Here is a 22,984-nt window from a genome sequence, read left to right as displayed (position 1 = left end):
CTCGGGAGGCAGAGGCAGGCGGATCTCTGTGAGTTCGAGACCAGCCTGGTCTACAGAGCTAGTTCCAGGACAGGCTCCAAAGCCACAGAGAAACCCTTTCTTGAAAAACCAAAAAAAAAAAAAAAAAAAAAAAAGAGCTAGTTCCAGGACAGGAACCAAAAGCTACGGAGAACCCTGTCTTGAAAAAAAAAATATGGGTTAATTTAAATTGTAAAAACTATTTGGGGAAAACCCTAAGCTAAGGCCAAGCTTTCATAATTAATAATAAGTCTATGTGTGGTTATTTGTGAGTTGGAGTCTGAAAAGTCAAACAACAGAATATTTTGACAGGAAAAAGGCATATAGGAAAATGAATGTTTATATGATGAATTCTCACATCTTTGGTATGTCCCTATTTTAAAGAAGATTTAGTGTATGTGCGTTTGGATGTAAGCCCCTTGTGCATGTGTGCCTATGGAGGCGAGAAAAGCACAACAGTTGTCTTGGAGCGAGAGCTAACCTCATGTGGGTGCTAGGAATCAAATTTGGGTTCTTTGAAAAAGAAGCAAGTGCTTCTGAGACTTGAGTCATCTTTCCAGGCCCTCAACCCCCATTTTACAATACAGTTCTGAACAGAACTTTAAAATGTTTGTCTCTCTGCCTCTTTTAAAATAAATGCTTCTGGATAGACTATATCCATGTCTTGATGACTCAGAACTGATCTTCCAAACATGAATTACTCATTGTGTTTTGAGACTTGAGCAACTACAACAAAAATAAAAAAAAGACATGCTTGCTTTATTGCTACGCCACACAGACTCATATTGCTATTTGAAAAACTCTTTTCTTACATTTTACTCTTCTCTTGTAATGTGCTCTACACTCCCGTGTGTTCTTACACACATGTATTAACTCCACGCCTCCTCCCTATTTGCAACTTCAGTTCCCTGGGAAGAGTCACCAACATGTCTCATGTACAATAATTGTGTCCAGAATGAATACAGAGGCTACTGGATTTACACCGGCACTGTTGTGTTATGTTTTAGTAAGCCCAACAGAAACTACAAATACATAATATTAAAATCACTGAATTCCTCTAGTCTAGCAAGTCTTCATGGAACAGCTGAATCTTAGCAGGGCAGTACACTGCAGAATACGAATGGCTTCCCTCTGTGATCTCATTGCTGATTGGGAGATGCAGTTCTCGGCCATTAACAATAGCTGGCATTGAGACTCTTCACATAAGGCTATCCCAGAGAAAGTTCCAAAGTCAGGAACCAGAGGTTGAGGAGGGACTGGAGTTGCAGTTCCATGGTGCAGAGGGCTGGGACTTCCAGTCTCTGTGCAAAAACTCCAACTAGGTAGCCAGCCGGACAGATTCTGCTGGGTGAGCATGGCTTTGCGTCATCACGAGGCTGAGACATTCTAGGCCAGGGACTGTTTATGCGGCATGTGTAGGAAGCTGGCGAGGGTTACCACCTCATGCTTTTACCATGAGGATGCTAAAATATCTCTTTACTGTTTGCTTGAAGACTGTACACACACACACACACACACACACACACACACACACACACACACAGACACGCACGCACGCATGCATGCACACACACACACATACACATATACACTTACACAGTTTTGGATCTGGCCGAATTTTTAAGAGATCACATCTTATTTGTACATGAGGTGTCACTTGAACTCACTTGATGGATGGAGAGACTGAGGCATAGGAAAGGCCTCAGCGGAACTGGGAATGCAGCCTGCCTCCCATCTCTTGGGATTCTTGCTGTTTGTGCTGTCTAAGCTGTCACGGCACCAGCTCTCCGACTGTGTGGCTATCGAGGCATTAGGTTTGTCCCCTCTTAAGGGTGCTGTTTTTTCCTTGAAGCTGGTGATTGCACTGGAAGGACATGGAAATCTTGGGCTTGTACGTCTCTTTCCCGTTATCTGTTTGGTCTCTGCTTCCTGTAGCTCTTTCCGTACGGTTGACCTGTGACCTGCAAACCCTGTCCTGTCCCAGACTCAATCCTGCCAGGCCAGCACACTTAAATACCATACAGGGTGGATGTTTACTCCCAAAGCCTTCCCCCGGCTCCTACTGATGGCAGTCTAACAACCCTGCTTCGGCTTCCCCACTTCCCTCTTGAATGCTTCCCTGAGACAGGGATCGCAATTCAAGCATCAGTGGACATAGACTGTCCATCCATCTCTCGTCCACCTATATGAAAGGAAACTTCTCTGCTCTCTACACACTTGACTCCCAGCATTCTCCAGGCTAAACATGCCACCTGCAATTGTTCCCGCTGAGTTTGCCGTGAGTGGCCTCCTGCTCCCTACTCTCACTTTTTGTCACACTCACCCCCTCCTTGGGTACCAACCTGCTCGATGTACAAAGCAATGCCCCACAGCTCACCACGTACTGTAAAGCATACTCGTCTACCATGAAGGTCAGCCGAGCGCCAAGAGTTTTATTCTTGCCCTGGTTATCTGTTGGCCCCTGACCCAGCCATAGCTGCAGAAAAACTCTGCTGAAGTTTCAAGGGGCCCTTCTGTCACTTGCCCAAGCCGGAAGCCCACACTTTCCCACCTTGTTTTCCAGCATAGTTCTAAGTGTGGCTTCAGCCAGATGGAACTAATTGCTATTCTTTATGCATCTGTGTGTTTTCTTAGCTCCTTGATGTTTGTTCTGTGAGAAATGCCTGGAACAGCACTCCATCCACCACCTGTGCTCCCCAGCCCATCCGCTGCAGAGCTCTGCAGTTCAAGTCTCCTTATCCTTCAGGTTTGCGCTTCTGCTTTCCTTATGCCCTTTCCCACTCCACTTTTCTTTACTTCTTAAAGCACTTTATTTGTACTTTCTTCTGGGAGAACTTTGCCAGATTCAACTGTAAGCAGCACATTGAACAAATCAGTAATGTTAGATTATAATGGTAAAAGTTTTTTAAAAAGTAACGGTCATTGTCCCTCACTGTCCCTCTAAAGGTTCAGTTCTGCTTTTGCTCTGAATGGAAATCCAGGCAAAGTCAAGATTTTTCTAATAGTTTCTTCCTAAGAAAAGTTCCATATTCACACTAAGCTACAAAAAAATCTCAATTCAGAAATTAGTAGCCTGACCCAATCTTCACCACTCAAAGCGAACATGTCCCCACTGTCTTCAGCAGGTGAGCGATGCCTTCAGTGTGACACCATGCTTGGCTTCTATCCTTCATTCACTGATTGAGGCCTCTGATAAACCTCCACTCCCAGGATGTCAGGAAGAAAGAGTGGAAGGCCCAGGAATCCTTTGAGGCTAACAGAATCCGAAATTTAAAGCGAGCTCCCTCTCTCTGGGGCCCTTTCTGTAAATCCTTTGGAAGTTTTACTCTTTTCACTTGGGAACTCCAGTGACACAGCTGGCTGCTCTTCTCTCATTGTCCAGTAACCCGGGACCATCGCCAGCCTTTCTCTGCTGGGGTGTCGTTAAGCCTCTGGGCAGCTAGGTTAGATGCACCTTCATCTTTTTGGGAACAAGCTGTTGAGGGGCAGGTTGAGTTCATATCAGCAGCAATGTCCCTTCACTGTGGCTGGTCATGGAGTGTCATTTCTACACTTCTCATACTTAAACATCAGTCTACATCGTCCAAAACCAGGCTTGGTGTCCAGTTCTTCGAGGACTGCCGGCCTCCATCACGCTAGCTTTTAAAGGGGTTGCAAGGCAGACTGCCCAGCCCTCCTCCACAGGGATGACAACAGAGAACAGGACAGTAAAGAGGTAGAGATTCGCACAAAGCTCTCTCGGTGCTTCCGTAGGGGCCTTTTATGCTTTCTTTGTGGCTGAGAAAGTTTTTAAGTTGATAGAACCCATTCTTCATTTTTCTTTGAAGCTGGCACCTTGATCTGCATTGCCTCATTTTGGAATTTCCTATCTGTGAGAACTAAGAGACTCAGTTAAAAATTCCAGTTTAATACCTTGTTACCCAGCCACGGAGCAGTTATGAAAGAGCATGCTCCTTTTGTAGACTGTATACTGCCTGAGGCTGCAGAGGGTGGTAGGCTCATCTCGCATTCCCCATAGCATCCAGAACTAGACATGCTTCCCAATAGGCAATACAGAGTTAGAGCTCCCTGTAATGGACCAAGCATGGAGCTACCGCCTCACACTCTTTATTAGCCTCCATTCAAAACTATGGACAATGTGATGGACCTCTCTATGTTTGTCATATCCTAGAGTCTAGGACCTAGGCTATGTGATGGACCTCTCTATGTTTGTCATATCCTAGAGTCTAGGACCTAGGCTATGTGATGGACCTCTCTATGTTTGTCATATCCTAGAGTCTAGGACCTAGGCTATGTGACGGACCTCTCTATGTTTGTCATATCCTGGAGTCTAGGACACAGGCTATGTGACGGACCTCTCTATGTTTGTCATATCCTGGAGTCTAGGACCCAGGCTATGTGATGGATCTCTCTCTATTCATCATATCCTCTTTCTTGTCTGTTTTACAGGAAGCTAGATTTCATTTCCCAGCATCTCTTGGAGCTAGGTGGGACCATTACTTGAGTTCCAGTCCACAGGATGAGGGAGGAAGTGACTACTACAGTTCCAAGTGTGGCTCTGAGAGACCTCCCTCACTGCAGATGCAGAAGGGCTGTGGTCCCAAGAAATCACACTGTAATTGGATGAATGTTCACTCTCACACACTACACTGTGCTGACGGTCATACTCATATCTTTATAGTGAGAAGCCACTGTGACATAGATATTGTCATTACAGTGGTGTCTAGAAATACAGAGGGCTGGGGTCTAATAATACACTTCTGAAGCAAACCAAACAAATTTCTCATGATCCTTTTTTCAACTCCCGTGGGAAAGCACCTGTGGTCTATGTCCTCAAGGCAAGAAATACGGTCTACTCTTTCCTTGTGGCGGTTCACACGCTCGCTGAAAAGCTCAGGCACATCCCTTAGGTTAAGCGATTTTATTTTAGCTAAAAAAAGCATGCAGAAGTTTTTTCCCTCATTTCCATAAGCTCAAAATTCATTTTAATTAAAAAATATCATTGGCATGAAGATGGGGAGTGGGCACAGTTGTGGAATGCCAATGCGGGGACTTGGCCGCTTTTCCGTAGGACTGTAGTTCAGGATGTGGTAGGCTGTATTTCTGGAGTAGGAGCAAGACAAGTTCATTCGACCATGCAAATTCAATTAGAAGCCTTGGACTTATTTCCTGTGAAAATGTGTTCTCTATACTATGCTTGCTACGGCATTCTCTCCAGGTTTTCACCATGATAGTTTCATTTGCCCTTTAAATAACACGTGATCGGTAAATGTCTCTGGTGAAGGAGATGGAATTTGCACATCTTTCTTTCAGTGTTCTAAAGATAAAAAAATCTTTTAAAAAAAAGACCTGATGAGGTAATAAAAAACAGACAAACTGTCACTGGAGAATAGAAAATCCTAGGTCCACAGACCTTAAAACAGAATCCAAGTGCATCTTGAACCTTGGATGTTAATCCTACTTTTAATAAAATATAAGAAAGCAATTTTGTATTTTCTTCTTTTATCTGTTTCATTATTTAATAACACTCAACTATGTATAAGAAAAATGGCATTTTCCTTTATATTTAAACTGCATCATTCATGCTATAACTGAACACATATATTCCGTTCCTCCATGAACTATTATGGCAGTCTCATCATTCTTGGCCTTCTTTAACTTTTATCTTTTAGCCAAGGGAAGACGGAGACTTTATCCCTAGATTAAAAGACAGGGTTTAAGGAGTCATGTCCATCAATTGCTGTATTGATTTATGGTATTTTTTGGAATTTTGAGGTAACCACAAAACTGCTGGAGATTTTACACAGCTGCAGAAGTTGATGATGGTGATCAATCATGTGCAATTGAAAACATTTTCCAGCTATGTGAAGTTTGATACTACGGAGAACTTACTGGGTGCTAGTCCCCAGGTACAGGAGAAGGCGATTCTAAAAGATGCTGTTCTCATTTACATAAACATCTGGATGACTTATTTGTGATTGCTTGGTTGCTCAGGTACTAATTTCTTCATAGTTTTCTGTTGTTAGAGACCCCAGAGTATTCTGCGAACTCTATGCGCCAGACCATTTTCTGGAACTTCATTTTATGTAGGGAGATTGGGTGCCACCACTTCTATTGACTGCTATGCAAATTAAAAATGTATGGATCTACATAAGATGTATAGGGCACAAAACCAACACTGACTCAAAATAGGCTCTAATTTGGTTTCAGGAAAATAATGAAACATTGGCTTTCTAGCATTCGGCAGTTACACGTTTTTATTTAGGAAATGAAAATTGGTCATATTTTTGAAGCTAAAAAGCTTCAAATAACCCCATAACTTCATTCAGTTAGTTTTCATGAAAAGGTTGACTCATAACTTATATACAGAGGAAGTGAGAATGTGGACAGAAAGAGATGGTGGGAAAGAATGATTAAGAAGCTCCTAACTCTCCGCAGAGTCTGAAGATCACTGCTCTTAAGAAAGAGGAGGAGGGGGGAGTGGGAGGCACAGGGAAGATAAGACAAGACAGGTGGGCAGAGACACACAAGGCCTTCGATTCCAAGAGACGCATGATGCCCAAGATTGTGACTGTTCATCAGAATAAGAATGAGCCAATGAAAGGCTACACAAGGAGAAAGAATAAATGAAGCTCATGGGACACTGAGTTGCATGGCCGATCTGGGATGGGATGAGAGCAGTCCAAATTAACTTTCCAGGAATGGATAAAGGAAGTTGTTAAGGCAGTGAGAGAGATAAGAGCAACAAAATGGCAGGATGCAGATGCACACAGGACTGGATGGTAGAGTCAACAGTACATGGGGGGACAATTAAAATCAAGTCTAACAATGCAAGTGAAGGAAAGCCCTGTGGACTCAGTTTCAGAATGAGAAACTGATCATATATGTTAAAAACATTTAAATTATTTTTACTAAAGACATATTCACACACCACTCAGAATTATGAAATTTATAAAGCACCAATGACTGTAGAACATCTACGCATGCCCTTTAAAACATTAATGCTGAAATCTTAGACCCTTCCCCCAAATCCCAGTAAGGTGCTGATTTCAATAACAATATTTATCTAACATCCCTGACTAAATAAAGCATATAAGAGGCAAAGACTGCCTGTATCTCCTTTATTATCCCCACTTACTCCTCTGCCACACTGCAGCAAGGACTCTAATTGAAAACATAAATTAAGCCCCAAACAACAAACTCTCTGCAGAACTGTGTGCCTCAGCATTTTCTGTGCATGGAAGGAGCTGTGTTTCTCACCAGCTCAGTATGGCCCACCTCCAGCACTTACTTCATCCCCCATGACCCAGCGAACGCCAGGATATCCACCCCGCAAAAAGAAGGAATGATTTCTTTGCTTGAAGAAAGAGACTGCACTTTAGTTAAAGTAGGGTTAACTGGGATTCTTGAGAAACAGTTGCCCTTTAATAGTCAAGGTCAGAGGGGGTCTTGGTAATGGTGGCATAGGTGTCATCACTAACAATGTAGGATAAAGCAGCTAGGAATTATTAGCATAGTTTATGAAGGTGAAAAATGAAACTGTTACTGTTCACCTTGAGTCTCTGGCCTTGGCTTTTGGTCCAAGGGTGAACCCTTAAACCAGTATGCTTGCCGCTCGTCAGAATGGGCAGAGGAAGCTCACGCCCTGTTTCTCCCAGGATTTCATGCTCATCAGTCAAAGTCACCAATTAAAAACTTTGTTAGAGAACTGAGGGCTGTACTGCAGCACATGGAGAGGCCTGAAGCCACTTTCCAGCATCACATGGATGAATGGGTCTCTAGGACATGCCAAACCACACATCAGTGGGCTGCGAACATCCAGACAGAAGCAACAAAAGCAGCCTGAGAAGTCTGAAGTCAGCACTCCTTGGAAGCCCCTCCTTTTCATTCCAAAGGATAAGGATTTAAACTTTTTCATTATCCTCGCTGATCCGGAGTATTTTAAATGACAAACATTATAATTATTTTTATAGCAAGTGACACAAGCCAGGTTGCAGTCCAGACTCGATAATTTTCTAGAAATGGTTACTGACCTATGTAGACCCCTCCTTGCAACCATGAGGGGTCGAGTTGAGGTTAACATTCTGGCAACCCACTTAGGATCTAGAGTAACAACTGTTTGGTGAGGGATTATTGCCATTGTAAACCACTGACAAGGGCTGGAAACGGTAATTCTTAATTAAGAAAATCACAAGATCAGCGTCTGGTCTCTCTTCATGCAGCTGACAACTGGCCCCACCTCAATTCCAACACACACAGAGAGAAATTCAGCAAAGGAATGGGTTTGTTTTTGTAATGATTTGTTTTAGATATTTAATCTAAAATAACAGGCTGGGACTTTGGAAATAACTTTGGATACTCTATGCGGAAAGAATATTTGTTATTTTTACATGGATCTTGTGTTTTGATTTCAACTGTGTCTCACAACTGACTTATTACAAACTCGTTGCTCCCAGAGAGATTTTTAGGAGAAAGTGGCTTAAAATCTTGCTTGTCCATTGCAGGTAATAAAACTTGTCATGGTGTACATGTTTAGACAGTTTTCAATAACTTTTAAACCCAACAATTATTTTAATTAAAAATTATTTGACTATTTATATGCATGCATGTTTTGCCTGCATATATGTCTGTGCTCCACATGCATGCCTGATACCCATGCAGACCAGAAGAAGGTATCAGATCCCCTAGAACTGGAGTTACAGGCAGTTGTGAGCTGCTATGTAGGTGTTGGGAATCAAACCCAGGTCTTCTAAAAAAACAGTCCCTCTCTAGCCCTGCAAATATTATTTTGTTTGCCTCTGGCACAAAGTTGTATTTTACCCAGAGTTTTGCGCATTGAGACCAGTATCAACAGAGCTACTTCCCCAGCGCAAAACTCTGGGTTTAATCCCTGTTCCAACTAAGACAGAACATGATGGTATACACCTATAACCCTAGCACTAGGGAGGTAAGGCAGGAGTTTCAGAAGTCTGAGGTCATCTTCAAATACATAGATAGTTTGAGGCAGCCTGGGATACATGAGATCCTATCTTTAAAACGAATGAATTGAAAATTCAACATAATTGGTGATTAATAATTTTGAGATGTCACAAAAATTATATGCAGAATGTCAGATTAGAGAAATATCAACAAGAACCAAAGGTTGGGTACAGCTGCCTGGATTTCTTGGGAGCTGTGACGAATGGGAAGAAGGGAATGTATTAGTGACAGGCAGCCTTGTTGCTCAAGACTTTGCCTTTAAACTATACACAGTCTGGAAGATTTGTTAGTAAAATGTTTCAAGGTAGTAGAAAAATCATAAAATTCTACGGCTAGGAAGAAATGTGGAGCTTTTGTTAAAGCCCTTCAGTTTTGGAGTTGTGCTGAGAACTGAACTCAGGGACACATGCAGACCAGCCAAGTACCTTACTGCTAAGCCAGCTTAACAGCCTCGTTAAGAATAGGTCAAGTCTGCTAAGGAAAAGCCAATGCCATTCACCTTGTTTCAGAAAATATCATCTGTGTCTCTCCTGTCCACTCCATGAAACTTTTCTCTACGGAGGGCACAGCCCCCCCCTACGCCCCACCCCGTAATTCCGGGTGCAGCAGACTGTGTCGGGTTTATTGGAGAGGTTCAAAGGAATGCACCTCCTCGGAGCTCATATAGCAGCACTTCAGGGTTAGATTAGTGTGGTAATTTTCAAGCTGGTTTATGGAAAGTCTGCATTTCTACAGAAGCTAGCCAGAAAAGTGCACAGAAAATATGATTTGTGAAGTTCTTAGATTCTTCAGAAACATTCATGTCAAAAATGTCAAAAGCTCAAGTTCTTGTTCTACATTTTTTTCCCTCAAGAAAGCCTGAAAAATTTCCCACTATAAACACTTAGAAATAATGGATAAAAAAGACATTGTTCTTTCAAATCCATTGCTAAGCTTGCATCTCTGAGCAGGAGAGAGACCAGGTGTGAGACACAGAGATTAAAAAAGGAACAATGGGGCCCGAGAGCTGGCTCCCTGCTTTTGAGCTCTTGCTCTTCTTCAGGAGGCCTAGAATTGGTTCCATCACCAGCATGGGGCAGCTCACAACTGTCTGTTACTCCAGCTCCAGGGAATCTGACACCCTCCTCTGGCCTCTGTGGGTCTCTGCACTCACATGGCATAATACAAGCACAAAAATAAAAATAAAATGAAGATAAATCTACTCCAATTAAAAAACCAATGGCACTGATTTGCAGTTAGGTACTTCAGTCTGAATGTCACACAGGCTGAGTGTGGCGACTCATGCCTGTATCCCAGTCATTGGGAGGTTGAGGCAGGAGGATTGCTGTGTGTTTGAGGCTAGGACTACAGGGTGAGATCCTGTCTATGAAAAAAAAATAAAAAATGAAAACAAAAAAGGGAAAAGATTCAGGTCTGGGGACATGGCTTAGTTGGCAAAGTCCTGCCACTGATGCACAAGAACAGGGGTGAACTATGTAAAGAGTTAGGAATGGAAGCACACTTCTCATCCAGACACTGGGGAGGTGTACACAAGCAGACTCCTGGATCTGCTGGAGCCAGGCTAGTTGAATTAGTGAGACCCAGTGAGAGACACTGACTTAGAAAATGGAGGATGCCTCCTGTGGTATAACACCTGAAGTTGTTCTCTGCCTTCCACATGCGTACACACGCAAATGCACACACACACACACACACAAACACACACACACACACACTTCTAATAAAACATGGAAAAGAATCTCAGTAAATGGACATGCTAACAACACTCATGTCTCTGTGAAGCTGCCTAGAGAAGAGAGAGAGAGTGTACTCAGAGTTATTGAACAGACTGTGTGTGGTCCAGGAAACACAAGTTAAAAAATAACCCAAGGATTCATCATGATGTAAATAAAAAAAAAAAAGGAAGGAAACTATCTCTGAGGAGCTGGCTGTACACCCTATCTAGTTTTACACACGGTCCTGCTGAAGATGAGTTTAGAATCCCACATCATTAATCACACGGAGAACACATCAGCCAGAAATAGTATATAGCACTTGAATCCTGAAAGATTACTTAGCCTACATTTAAGAAGACTAAGGCAAAAAAGAAAAATACAGTGTTAAAATAATATGTGGAAGGACTAGAAATAGAAGGAGCAACTGAGTGAAGACGTTGATGGGTAGAGGACACGGCTGTTAAGACAGAGTCAAAGAATAATTCATAGAATGCAAGGCGGAGTTAGGGAAATAACTGAAAGGCAGCTCAGTGAGGAAAGTGGATAAATGCATCTAAGAGTTGGGCCTGATGGCATGTAACAGCACTCGGGGGACACAGGCAGGAAGATCCCAGGCTTTGATGTGAGCCTCAGTACACAGTGATACGTGGATTAACAGTCAAGTGATTGGAGGGCAGTTCATACATGTGCGTGTACACACACACACACACACATGCACACCCACACACACGGAGAGAGAGAGAAAAAGGGGGGAGAGGACACAGAAAGTATAAAGCAAACAAAAATTAGTGTCTAATACTAATTTCTGACCAATAATCAAATTTTGAAGTGGAAATATTTTATATGCCCTAGAGTTGCTTAGTGATATAACCCTGGAGTTAGAAAAAGCAAATCCTCAGAGAGTTACATGGTGGTGACAGGGATGAAGAGCAGAGATAATGTGTTCTGAACAGTGAAAGAGACAAGAGGCAAGGACTCACAGAAGCAACAGACCATGCTAGAGCCCTCAGAGGCCGTGCAAGTGACAAAAATAACTGGGGTATCTTATGACATACGAGGAAACGCCCGCTGGTAGAGACCAACTCACTCAGTTGAAAATCTGCTCACGTCTTGTGGGCATTTGCCACCCGTTGATGGGCCCAGAGAAAGCCAAGTCCTTCCAAAAGTAATAAAAACCAATAAGGTTCTTGTAAGACTGACTTCAAAAGAGAAAAGGGAAGCGACAGCTATGTTGGTATGAAGAAAGGTGACAGGTATAGAGAAGAAAGGGTTTTAAAAGACGAATATCAAGAAACCTTTGTGTCTGAAAAGTCCAGGCAAAATGATCAATTCACTGCAAAGATAATGTGCAATTATTCAAGAAGAAATAGAAAACTTGGATTGGTCAAAAGAAAAATGGGATCATTGGCTAAAATCCATTCAGACCCATAGACTGACCAGACCTGGAGCTTTCAGACAAGTTAATTCAGCTTTCAAAGTTAAGGTAATTCTAACTGTAAAAAAAAAAAAAAAAAAATTCCACAGAGGAGAATGAACCGATTATATTTTCCACTGATTTTCATGAGGTAAGAGAAATGATGCAAAATGAGCAAGAAAAATTACATGCCAGTTTCATTTATGAATATAAAAAGTCTAAGGAAGATGCCAGCAAGCCAAATTTAGAATGAGCATTTTTAAAAAACTATAATTAAGTTAGAGTTATTGCAGAGTAGAATGGTTTAGCTTCTGAAAATTTTATCAGTATAACTCACCAAAGAATCCACCAAGAGACAATCTATCTCAATAAATTAGAAGGGATATGACAAAATTCAAAATAGCTCCTTGATAAAACATTTTAATGAACAGGTAATATAAGGAAGCTTTGCTAACAAGGTAAGAATAAACCCCATGGAAATACTAATCCTGGCTGTGAAAAGTCAGGGGTACATTATATAAAACCTGGAATAAGACAGTACTGCTATCTAATGTTGGTTCAGAGGGTCTAGTCATAAAATGAGAAAAATATAAATAATACAAAAGAATGAACAGAACTCACATTATCTATACATCAAGATTATTTGTATAAAATATTAAATAATCTACACACATTACAAAGCAATAAGGAAATGGGGCAGACCCAGTGAATGAATTGTAGTGGGGCAATCGACCATATGAAAAAGTATAAACACATCACACAATGCGGAAATGTGGATTACAGGATCGACTAAATATCTTATTGATTAAAAGGTAATTGTATAACTTTTGAAAGAAAACATAGAATGGTAATTTATTAAATCACACACAGCATATACATATTAATATTTCCTGAATCACATATCATAAAAGGAAGGAAATACTGATTGGCTTCTTCCAAAACTTTAAAGTTCCATGTGACAAAAAACATCACTAATAAACTAAAATGGTGTCATTTATTAGAAGTAGATTTTTGCAAATCATATACTGGCTCCTTCAGAATTAATCTCTAGAATATTAAAAAGAACATCTACAAACAACACTGACACAATTTAAAATAAGTAAAACAGTACCACAATTATATGCATACATACATATATACTATATTATATATATTACATTTTTAAAAACATGTTTTCATCTAGCCCAAAGCTGGCATTAAACTCTAAATACCTTTTGTGGCTTTTTGTCACCTCTGATATAAACTTAATGGAAGACTTGAGATGTTTAATAGCATTCTAAGAGCATTGGCTTACTAGTGATCAGAAAGCCCTTACATCTATGCGATTAGCAAAACGGAGTATCTGATAACACTCAGAAGATGGGAGGAGAAATGGTAAACCAACTATATATTAGAACCACCTTAGAAAACTAAACACTATTCTCAGGTTCCATCCCCGAAGATAATCAATTGGTCTAGGGCCAAACTCGAGCACTAGTGATTGTTATTTATGTCTTGCTTGGTTGATTCTTATCTGCCATTAGGTTTTGGAGTTACTGCTCAACCTGGTTCATAGCTGACACACCATTACAGACCACAGGGCAGTGTCCCTAGGAATCTAAAGATGCATATTCTTTATAAGTTAGTCATTCCATCTCAGGAATAACTCAAGTGATTCTCTCAAGAGCCTTTGGAACATGAAGATGTAGCCCAGTTGGCACATCTGTCTGTCCATCATACATGGAATCCTGCATCTGAGTCATCAACACTAGATAAACCAAGCACGGAAGTACACACCTGCCGGCCCAGTACTCAGGAGGCAGCCGCAGGCTAACAGGTACTCAAAGCCATCCTGCCCTACATAGCAAGTCTGAGGGGGAACCTACACGAGACCCCGCCCCCAAACAGAACACAACAACAAAGAAATTTCAGCACTTGCATAAAAATCATACATAAAAATACATACAGATCTTCACAGAAGAACTTTAGATCCAAACAGAGTTTGTCCAAAGTCCTTTCAGGAGGAAAACGAATAAATCAACCCTGAGTTATTTACACAACATGATATTATCCCGCTGTTATAATAAACAGCTGGACACCTATGCGCCAGCAAGGATCATGCCTGACACAGTGCTGAGTTTGAGAAAGTTACGTGAGGATAGGAATGATTTTTTTTTATTTTAAAATGTTAGCATGAAACAAGACTATAAACACAAATGGATCTCCCCTGTCTGCATCTAACACACAAATACACACACACACACACACACACATAGACACAGACACACAGCTATATCAGGGCAATAATGCGTTAGGAGAGGGAAAAGAGAAAAGGACAGTGCTTTAGCTGAATTTGTAATAAGCTTCATTTTAATTTATAAGTGATATGAACTAGAGGTGGAAAAATAAATGTATTTAAACTGGGCGGTTGGTTTGTAAATAACTATGATATATTAGATACATTAAAACATTTTTTATCAAAAGATAAAGGATGAATGAGATTGGTATGATTATGGGACACATCTTCATTTTTTTAAATTCACTGCAAAAACAGTAATATTTCTAAAATATAAAAAGTAAAAATAATCCTTGTGCTTGCTTTAGCTCTGCAGCTGGTCCCTGATTTGTAAATCACTTTACCGTACTGGTTTCGGTATTATCCTACACAAAGTAAGGCTGTGAGGGAAAGTATCTGCTTCTAGATGCCGATGGATCTAAAGTTGAGAAAGGTTAGGATTTTTGTGGTTATCCATTCTCTCTCCTTGGAGGTCATCTGCCAAATTTGTACTTCACCCTGACATAGTAAATTTGTCCTCCGATGTAGTAATGGGCCCATTGGAAAGTAGTGCCTATGGGTGGCCAGTAAGTCATCTTTGAACTGGCAACAGGAAATCCAAGGGGCAAATCCAGATCAGGAGAAAGCTGCCACCTCTGTCAGTAACGCCCAGTGAATGCCAGCTCCAAGTCCGTAAACTATTTCTTTAGTCATGTGCTTGTTAGCTGCCTTTTTTCTTGAATGCTTGCTCATCAGTATTTATCATATGGCAATAAAATTTATATAAGTGATATTATAGTAAAATTTCCTTAATACATCTTATAACAGAAAACATGAAAACCTGCCCCTCTTCATTAGTTTGAACAATTTCTTTCCATCCTCTAAACATCTTGTTTGCTCATAATGAAAACCCGGCCCAACACAAACAACTAAACACATTTGCTCACTAATGTGCTGTTTTCTTCCAAGAATTATGGTGCTTTTAGCCAACAAGGGCTAATTATCCACAGAACCCTGCAGAAAATGCAGCAGAGAAACACATGGCATGGGGTGAAGCCATACTTTCCATAAATACGGATGCGGGACTGAGATGACTGAAACCCACTTCCTATACATGGAACAAAACTTCACCCAAGTCTCAATTCTCCTATCTCCGCCCTATCCCTGACTGGTACCTGTTCTATGCTGCACATTTTATGAAAGACTATCTGTGATCTGAAATAATACAGCAAGAAGAAGGGACAGTGGCTAGACTGAATGGCAGGAACGACGGTCCCAAGTGCAGAAAGAATGCAGGATAGTCAAGAGGAATATTCTGATATGATAGTTTGTTCTTCTGTTGAGATAGGTAATGGAGGCTACCTCCATCACCTGCATCATGACTGGGTGAAGGCAGACGTGCCAGGAGCATTATTGAATATCAGCATTTCCCCTGACAGCTGATGGCCGTCAATCATCACTTGGTGTGATCATTTCATTGTCTCCTGCAGCATAGGACACAGCTGCTTCACCGACTGTTTTCACAGGAGCTATTCAGAGCAAAGCACTTGCTTTATGAAGGCAAGTTGCACGGGATGGCTTAGTGTCTTTTGAAATCCGGCCATATAATTTTCACTGAGGGGAAAAGAACCATAATAGTATTCTCATTCAGCAAGAAGCTAACAGGATGCTGAGTGGAGGGGGAATATCTAGTGGACAAAGGCTGGGGAGATGGGCTCAGAGCGCAGTGTTTTCAGGGGATGAGGATGAGTTTGCACCCCTAGCACTTAAGGTGAAAGCTGGGTGAGCTTGGGGTACTCAGATCCAAGGCTTGCCTGGCACTAGGCGGTCTTCGTTTCCCGTTCCTTTGTCTCACTGGGATCCTGGCGCTGAGTCTGTGCACACCTTTCCTGACACCCTAGGCTAGGCTTTCTGGCTTTTGCTCTGAAGCCCTTCCCCCACCCTTTGCCATGTAGCAACTTCCAGACTTCCAGTGCTGAACATTTCTGCTTTCTCGGACTCTAAGAGAGGCATGGCTGTCCTCCTCCTCTCTGTCTCGCTCTTCCATGCAACTGCTGAGATTCACGACTTGCCTGCTCTGGAGTTTTTCCTCTCAAAGTCAAATAAAGTTGTCTTTGACATTCTTTTTGAGGCCATTTTTTTTTAATTCTTTTTCAGTGAGATGTAACACCAGCCCCAGATTCCCTGGTAAACACGATGGGGAAACCATTCAGTGAGTTTTCCCACCTGCTGACCAAGGAGCACAGTAAGTAGAGAATAATTTATATTTTTTTCTTGGTGCTGCTTGGACTGAGAGCAGTGGGCTGGCTTATGCTAGACAACTGCTCTACACCTAAGCTACAGCCCCCTCCACCCTTCCACCCACGCTGCCCGGTCGATGCGTGCCTGACATCCGTAAGGAGGGGCTGCCGGCCATCGCTGTGTCTCATAAAAGCCAGTGCAAACCCTTTAGCACGAGTAAACCAGGAAGCAGGTAATTTGTCTGAAAGTAGCAACCACCTGGCACGGCAAAGTGCACATTCGCTGCGTCATTTCTCAACAGCTCCTGGATGATTGTCCCTCTAAGCGTGGGTTCCTGGCCATCCACGATTATACCGTTGGCACACAAAAGTGGGCACAGGTTCCTATTGTTCACAACAGGCCTTTGACCTGGATCACACGGAGCTGCTACCACACAAGGGAGCGGGCAGCTGTAAAATGGAAAGAACTACTGAGCAGAAACAGCAGATGGCCTGCCAGATAGTGATCTCTAGCTAAAGGGCTTAAACAGTAACCAGGCTGGTTTTGAGAGCATTTGGTTCCGAGGAAGCAGGAAGAATAGGAACTGCTTCTTAGAGGGGGAGGCAGACGCCGTTCAAATGCTGGCAGAGGGTGGAAGGGAGGGCAACATGTAGTTCAACGATGATGGCTTTTTTTTTAAAAAATGCTTTCTTCTAAGCCAGTTGGTTTGTAAAAAACGGGAGTGTTGATGAGGGTTTGGTGGTAGAAAAAGGAACATGCGTGGTACGGGAAACAACAGCGCATCCCATGCCCAGATATCCACCAGCTAGTACAAGCAGCCTTCTCCTTCCCCAAAGGACACTGGGAAAATTGACAGCTGCACGGAGCAGAGGGATGGGGGTGGGTGGTTAGAAGGCAGGAGTCTGGGAGGTAATAGGACATCTCAGCCATGCCTACATCCCACGATGGTCCATGCACCATCTCACCACATCCAGCTTGAGGAGAGTCACAGCTCTAGATGTTTGAAGACTCAAGAGGCTGCCTAATTACTGCTAACCCCCTAAACACCCATGCCCACCCACCTCACACCCCACACACTTAATACTGTAAGCACAGAATAGTAAGAAAGGCTGAAATCTTCCAATATTTCCATTCCCTGTTGCTTGTTATATGCTAGAGTGACTTCCTCCAGCACCTGCCAAGTGACTGCGTGGCATTTTCAAAAGGGGTTCACAAGGGTCCCAGCTTCAGATAATGTCACTCCCTATCCTTCAGCAAATCAGTCTAAATCTTCCAGGAAAATAAACAGTTCGATATGCTTGCTAGGGCAACAATGCAGTCTTCAGGAAAGTCCCCTCCCCACACCCACTTCCTTATTTTCTAATTTAAAATATATTTTATATTACTGGAGGAAATGAGCCAAAAGATATTCACTTACAGCGTTAACAAAATTGAATAACTCCCGACATGAAAACACAAGCATGCCTATACACATTACCTGCTAAATGGGACCAAGAGTAGAAAATTCTGTGGTGAATCTTGTAATTAATTTATGGGCTGGCAAATCGCTTTACTTATATTTATAGTTCAACTGATAGCTTCATTGAGATTACAATATGCAAAAGATGCTTCATATTAAGGGATTAGAGGAAGAGAAAGAGAAAAACAAAGTACTTACTTGCAGTGGTAATTTTAAAGTAATCTTGAATTTCAAATTAGGCTCTTTTGTTCATAAAGAAAGACTAAGCTAGCTATAATCCTTTGGGCCACAAGGTATACACTGGAAATCCACAGGACAAGTCTTTGAGAAATCTTCCTTTTGTATTTATTTCTCCAAACAGCCAAAACATTAGGAAGCAATAAAAAAATAAGAATGTCCTTGAGATGAAGCAATAAAAAAAATGAAAGGGAGCAAAATCAGAACGTAAGCCTGCAACAGAGGAATACGCCCTGTCTAAAACTCAGACTTGGGAGTGTAACTGTCCCGCTGTCTGCGTTTGAAGTGTCCTCTTGTTCTGCTGGTAACATTTCTCATCACTCAGCCTCCTCAGTTACTGCAACGCAAGGATGTTTGAGGAGAAATGAACTCATCGTCAGAAGTTCCTCTGGTAAAGGAAAACAGATGGAGGGTTTCCTGCAGAGGACTCCCTGCCGAGGCACAAATTCAGGGGGTGTGGAGTTGACTCGGGAAGCTCTTGTTTCCTGGGCTCAGCACCGAAACCACATGTGCCGCCTCACGCTAAAACCGAACCTTGCCTTCTGAGGTAACTCCCTCAACACTGATGGCATGCAGGAGCAGGTCAGCACTATGTGAATACCCTGCTTGCCAGTACCCCTGCTTCAGCTTTGTTTCTTCACTAGGACCAGATAAATGATTTAAGGACCTTTTGCTGGGAGAGTCCTCCCTTCCCGTGTCTGTCCTCCCTTCCCGTGTCTGTCCTCCCTTCCCGTGTCTGTCCTCCCTTCCCGTGTCTGTCCTCCCCACCTCTTCACCTTCACCTCCAGATTTCTTTCCTGGTATCAACGTCCAGGTACATGCAGGCTGAAATTATTTTAGATGTCACCCAGGTTTCCTTTCTTCCTATGAAAGTATACTGTAAAAGTAGCACATTTGAAAATGGGTTCTGAAGACAGTGGTTGGCCCTAGAGTATCCAATGAGAAGCAAGAATGGCGCTACTGCTCACAGCTCTGGGGTCCTGCCACAGACTGGTGCTTGTTACACTGAAAAACAAGCCCAAATTTACCTTAAAACCATTGTTTTTGGTTTCATTACCAAGTATAAGGACATCAGTGCCCATCACAGGAGGTCTTCCTTTGCTAAGGTAGCAAACCTTTTAACAAAGCATCAACAATGTATTAATTTTCTTTCTTTCTTTCTTTCTTTCTTTCTTTCTTTCTTTCTTTCTTTCTTTCTTTCTTTCTTTCTTTTTACAGATTTTATTTAGCTACAGACATTTGTGAGCTGTCACGTGGGTGCTGGGAATTAAATCCAGGTCCTCTGGAACAGCAGCCAGTGCTCTTAACTGTGGAGCCATCTCTCCAGCAATGTAGTAATTTCAATTCTCCTAACCCTTAAATTCATACCTACCTTTTGTACTGCAAACTGTGTTAAAAAGCCTTCTGGAAGTAAGTGTCATGGGCGGGGAAGGTGGAACAGTTGGTGAAAGTGTTTGCCATGCAAGCCTGATGCCCTGAGCTCAAATCTCCAGAATTTTTGTAGAAGACAGATGCTGGTGCATATTTCCGTAATGCTGGTTCTCCTACAGAGTCACATGGGAGGTAGAGACAGAATCCCAGGAGTTCTTGGGCAAGCCTGCTGGAGTATGCAGGACAGTGACAAATAATACAGCAATTCTGCCTCAAACAAGGTGAAAGGTGAGGACCAATACTAGGTTATCCTCCAGTGTTCACACACAGACAGACAATTTTGAAAAAGTTCTTTAAAAAGATATGAATATTATGTGATCCTTCTTTTCTGGTCAACATCTTTGTTGAGTAGTTTGTTGTTGTGAGGTCCAGTTTTCTAGTCTAGTTGATGTAAGCGGTGGAGATGGATGGGATGAAGGAAGGGTGTATGCTATCTGTAGAATTACGGCCTATCTCCATGATGAGTTCTACGGAAACCTTTTTTGTTTTGTTTTTATTTCAAAAGAAAAAAAAACTGGTTTTCTTTGCTTTATGTTTAAAAACCAATTATGAGTGAATATGTATGATAACTGTCTTTCTTGGTCTGGGTTAATGAAGAAACACATGCATGCCCATTTCTTCTGTATTGTCTTTAGCTGCTTTTTATGCTACAGTAGCAGAGCTGTCTGGTTACAACAGAGACAGCATGATTCATACAGTCCCAATATTTTTCTGTCTATTCTATTCAGAAAAATCTTACAGATTTCTCCTTATTATGTCAGAGAGTCACTAGAAAACTATTGAAATAGTTGATATTATTTTTTTTCCTGAACTATATTGTCAGAAGTGTGGTATATTCCTATTTAATAACAATGGGGAGTTGGGAGTTGATTTCCGCTAGTCCCAGGTAAATGCTGTAAGAGTGTTTTCTGGGACTTTGGTCAAAGGAGTGCGAAATCTCAAATTCCCAGGAGAGAAAATCTATCAGACCATGGGGTGGTGGTGTAGGCTGACAGAAGAATTCAGGTGTCCTGGAGGGGAGCCAATGTAGCAGGGTTGAGAAAGGCATCAATGGAGGTAGTGTTAGAATCAGTACAAAATGAGTATATGAACATGGAAGGGACCACTCAGTGGGAGACCTGGAATTAAAGTACTGGGAGCCTTCTTTCAATGGCTTCATGGAAAGGTTACACGATTACCCTAACTGGACACTGGGTTCTCCTAATTGTGAAGCTTAGTAATAGAATGAGCCATAAGAAAAACATATATAGATCCACCTGAAAATGGAAATAGACAAGATTGTCTCACAAAAGTGGGAGCAAAGGGAAGGTGGAAGAAGAAGAGGAGGAGGGGAGAAAGGGAGGGGTGAGGAGAACCTGAGGGCATGGGATAGTCGAGAAAGACAGATATGAGAGCAAGGAAAGAGATATCTTCATTGAGGAAGCCATTATAGGGTTACCAAGAAATCTGGCTCTAGAGAAATTCCCAGGAATCCACAAGGATGACCCCACCTAAGACCCTAAGCAATAGAGGAGAGGGGGCCCAATCTTGACTTGTCCTGTAGTCAGACTGATATTACCATAGAACCTTTATTCAGCAAATGATGGAAACAGAGGCAGAGACCTGCATCAGAGCATTGGACTGAGATCCCAAAGTCCAGTCCAAGAGTGGGATGAGTGAGAATATGAGCAAAGAGGTCAAGACCATGATGGGTACACCCATTGAAACAGTGTACCTGAGCTAATAGGAACTCACCAACTCCAGCTGGATTGGGAAGGAGCAAGCACAGGATCAAACTAGTTCCTCTGAATGTGGTTGACAGTTGCATGGCTGGGGCAGACTGAGGGGCCACTGGCCATGGCACCAGGATTTATCCCTACTGCATGGCCTGGCTTTTTGGGAACCTATTCTATTTGAATAATAGGTAGGGAGAGCCTTGGACCTTTCCCAAAGCAATGTACCTTACCCTCTCTTAGGAGTTTGATAGGGATGGGGTAGGAGGGTGTGTGGAGGGAATAGGAGGAGAAGAGGGACTGGGAACTTGGATTGGTATATATAATGAAAAAAGATAGTTTGTTTCTTTTTTTAAGTAAGTAAATAAAAGGGGGGAAAAGCTCAAGACGCCACCTCTGGGCAAACCTGAGGAATCTAGGTGGTTGATTGTTGTGGGACCTGCGGGTTGCATTCCGCCACCCAGCTCCTGCCACCGGCTAGCTTTACCCAAAATAACAACACATAAATTGTATTCTTTTAAACACTGCTTGGCCCATTAGCTCTAGCCCTTACTGGCTAATTCTGATATACCGATCAACGCATCTCTAATAAGCACCGGTCTTATGGGGAAAGATTCAGCATGTCTGACCTGGCGGCTTGCTTCATTGCGTCTGCCTGGGAGAGGGGAGCATGGCCTCTGAGCTTACTTCCTCTTCCTCCCAGCATTCTGTTCTGTTTACTCCTCCCACCTATGTTTTAACCTATGAGGGCCAAGCAGTTTCTTTATTATAATTAACCAATGACCTTCCTCCATCAGTTGATCACTGCACCCCCATCTAAAGTCAGGCTGAAAGATGATCCGGAAGTCTAGCAGCCTTGCCAATGCACAGTCCCTTCATGCTTAGGACGCTCAGAGAAAAAGCAGGGAGCCATCCTGGTGCTACCAGGGCTGCTGGAGAAAGACAGGGTTACTGCTATCAGCGATCTGGGCTCTGAGAACACACAGTATGTGGACAGGAGGAGTGTGGCCCCAGAAGAACCAGAAAGCAAGCCTGGGGTTATCTGTGCAGCTAGACAGAGTCTGGCTTAACCTTTTCACCCCAAAGCCAGTTTGCATTTGTTCCAGAAGAGCTGACTTGCTTGATTTGATGACTGCCTTGAATTCTATGCTTCAATTTCCCCAAACTTCACAGCTATCTAAACAGTGCTTAGTTTTCAATGATGAACGCTGACTTAACTTCCTGAATCCCATGAATGTAGCTATCTTTGCCTCCACTGATCTATAATAGATAGTTCATCAGTAAATATTTGAGATGCGACTACATGCTGGCACTATACTGAGCCTGGTGTAAAAGATCCAGTTAAATAGGCAAAATTTCTAACCTCTTAAGCACTAGAACATGGACATGTACAGAGAGCTTTGGACTGTGACAACTCCCCAGAAGAAATAAGCCAACTGCTAAGAAGCAGAGGAGCTGGGCAGTGCTGTGAATGTTAGGTAGGGTTAGAAGATCACTCCTGAAGCAGTTTAGATGAATTTTGGG

The 22,984-nt window shown here is 42.3% G+C and overlaps 1 protein-coding gene across 6 annotated transcripts in view; it reads right to left on the bottom strand.

Moving 5' to 3' along the window:
• Kiaa1217 (KIAA1217 ortholog) overlaps positions 1–22,984 on the bottom strand; it is a 479,642-nt gene that overhangs the window by 396,963 nt on the left and 59,695 nt on the right. The window contains exon 1 of one of the 6 annotated variants that reach the window (XM_050152633.1): positions 18,279–18,642. The exons of the other annotated variants lie outside the window; for them this stretch is intronic. The gene's annotated coding sequence lies outside the window, so the exon portion shown is untranslated. Of the gene's footprint in view, positions 1–18,278; positions 18,643–22,984 lie in introns of those variants that run through there. 6 annotated transcript variants of the gene reach the window in all.

The sequence above is a fragment of the Alexandromys fortis genome, unplaced genomic scaffold (genome assembly GCF_014885135.2).
Source record: "Alexandromys fortis isolate MF-2015 unplaced genomic scaffold, M_Fortis_MF-2015_v1.1 scaffold_54, whole genome shotgun sequence".
NCBI classification, from domain to species: Eukaryota; Metazoa; Chordata; class Mammalia; order Rodentia; family Cricetidae; genus Alexandromys; species Alexandromys fortis.
This window is presented reverse-complemented; position numbering and strand designations above follow the sequence as displayed.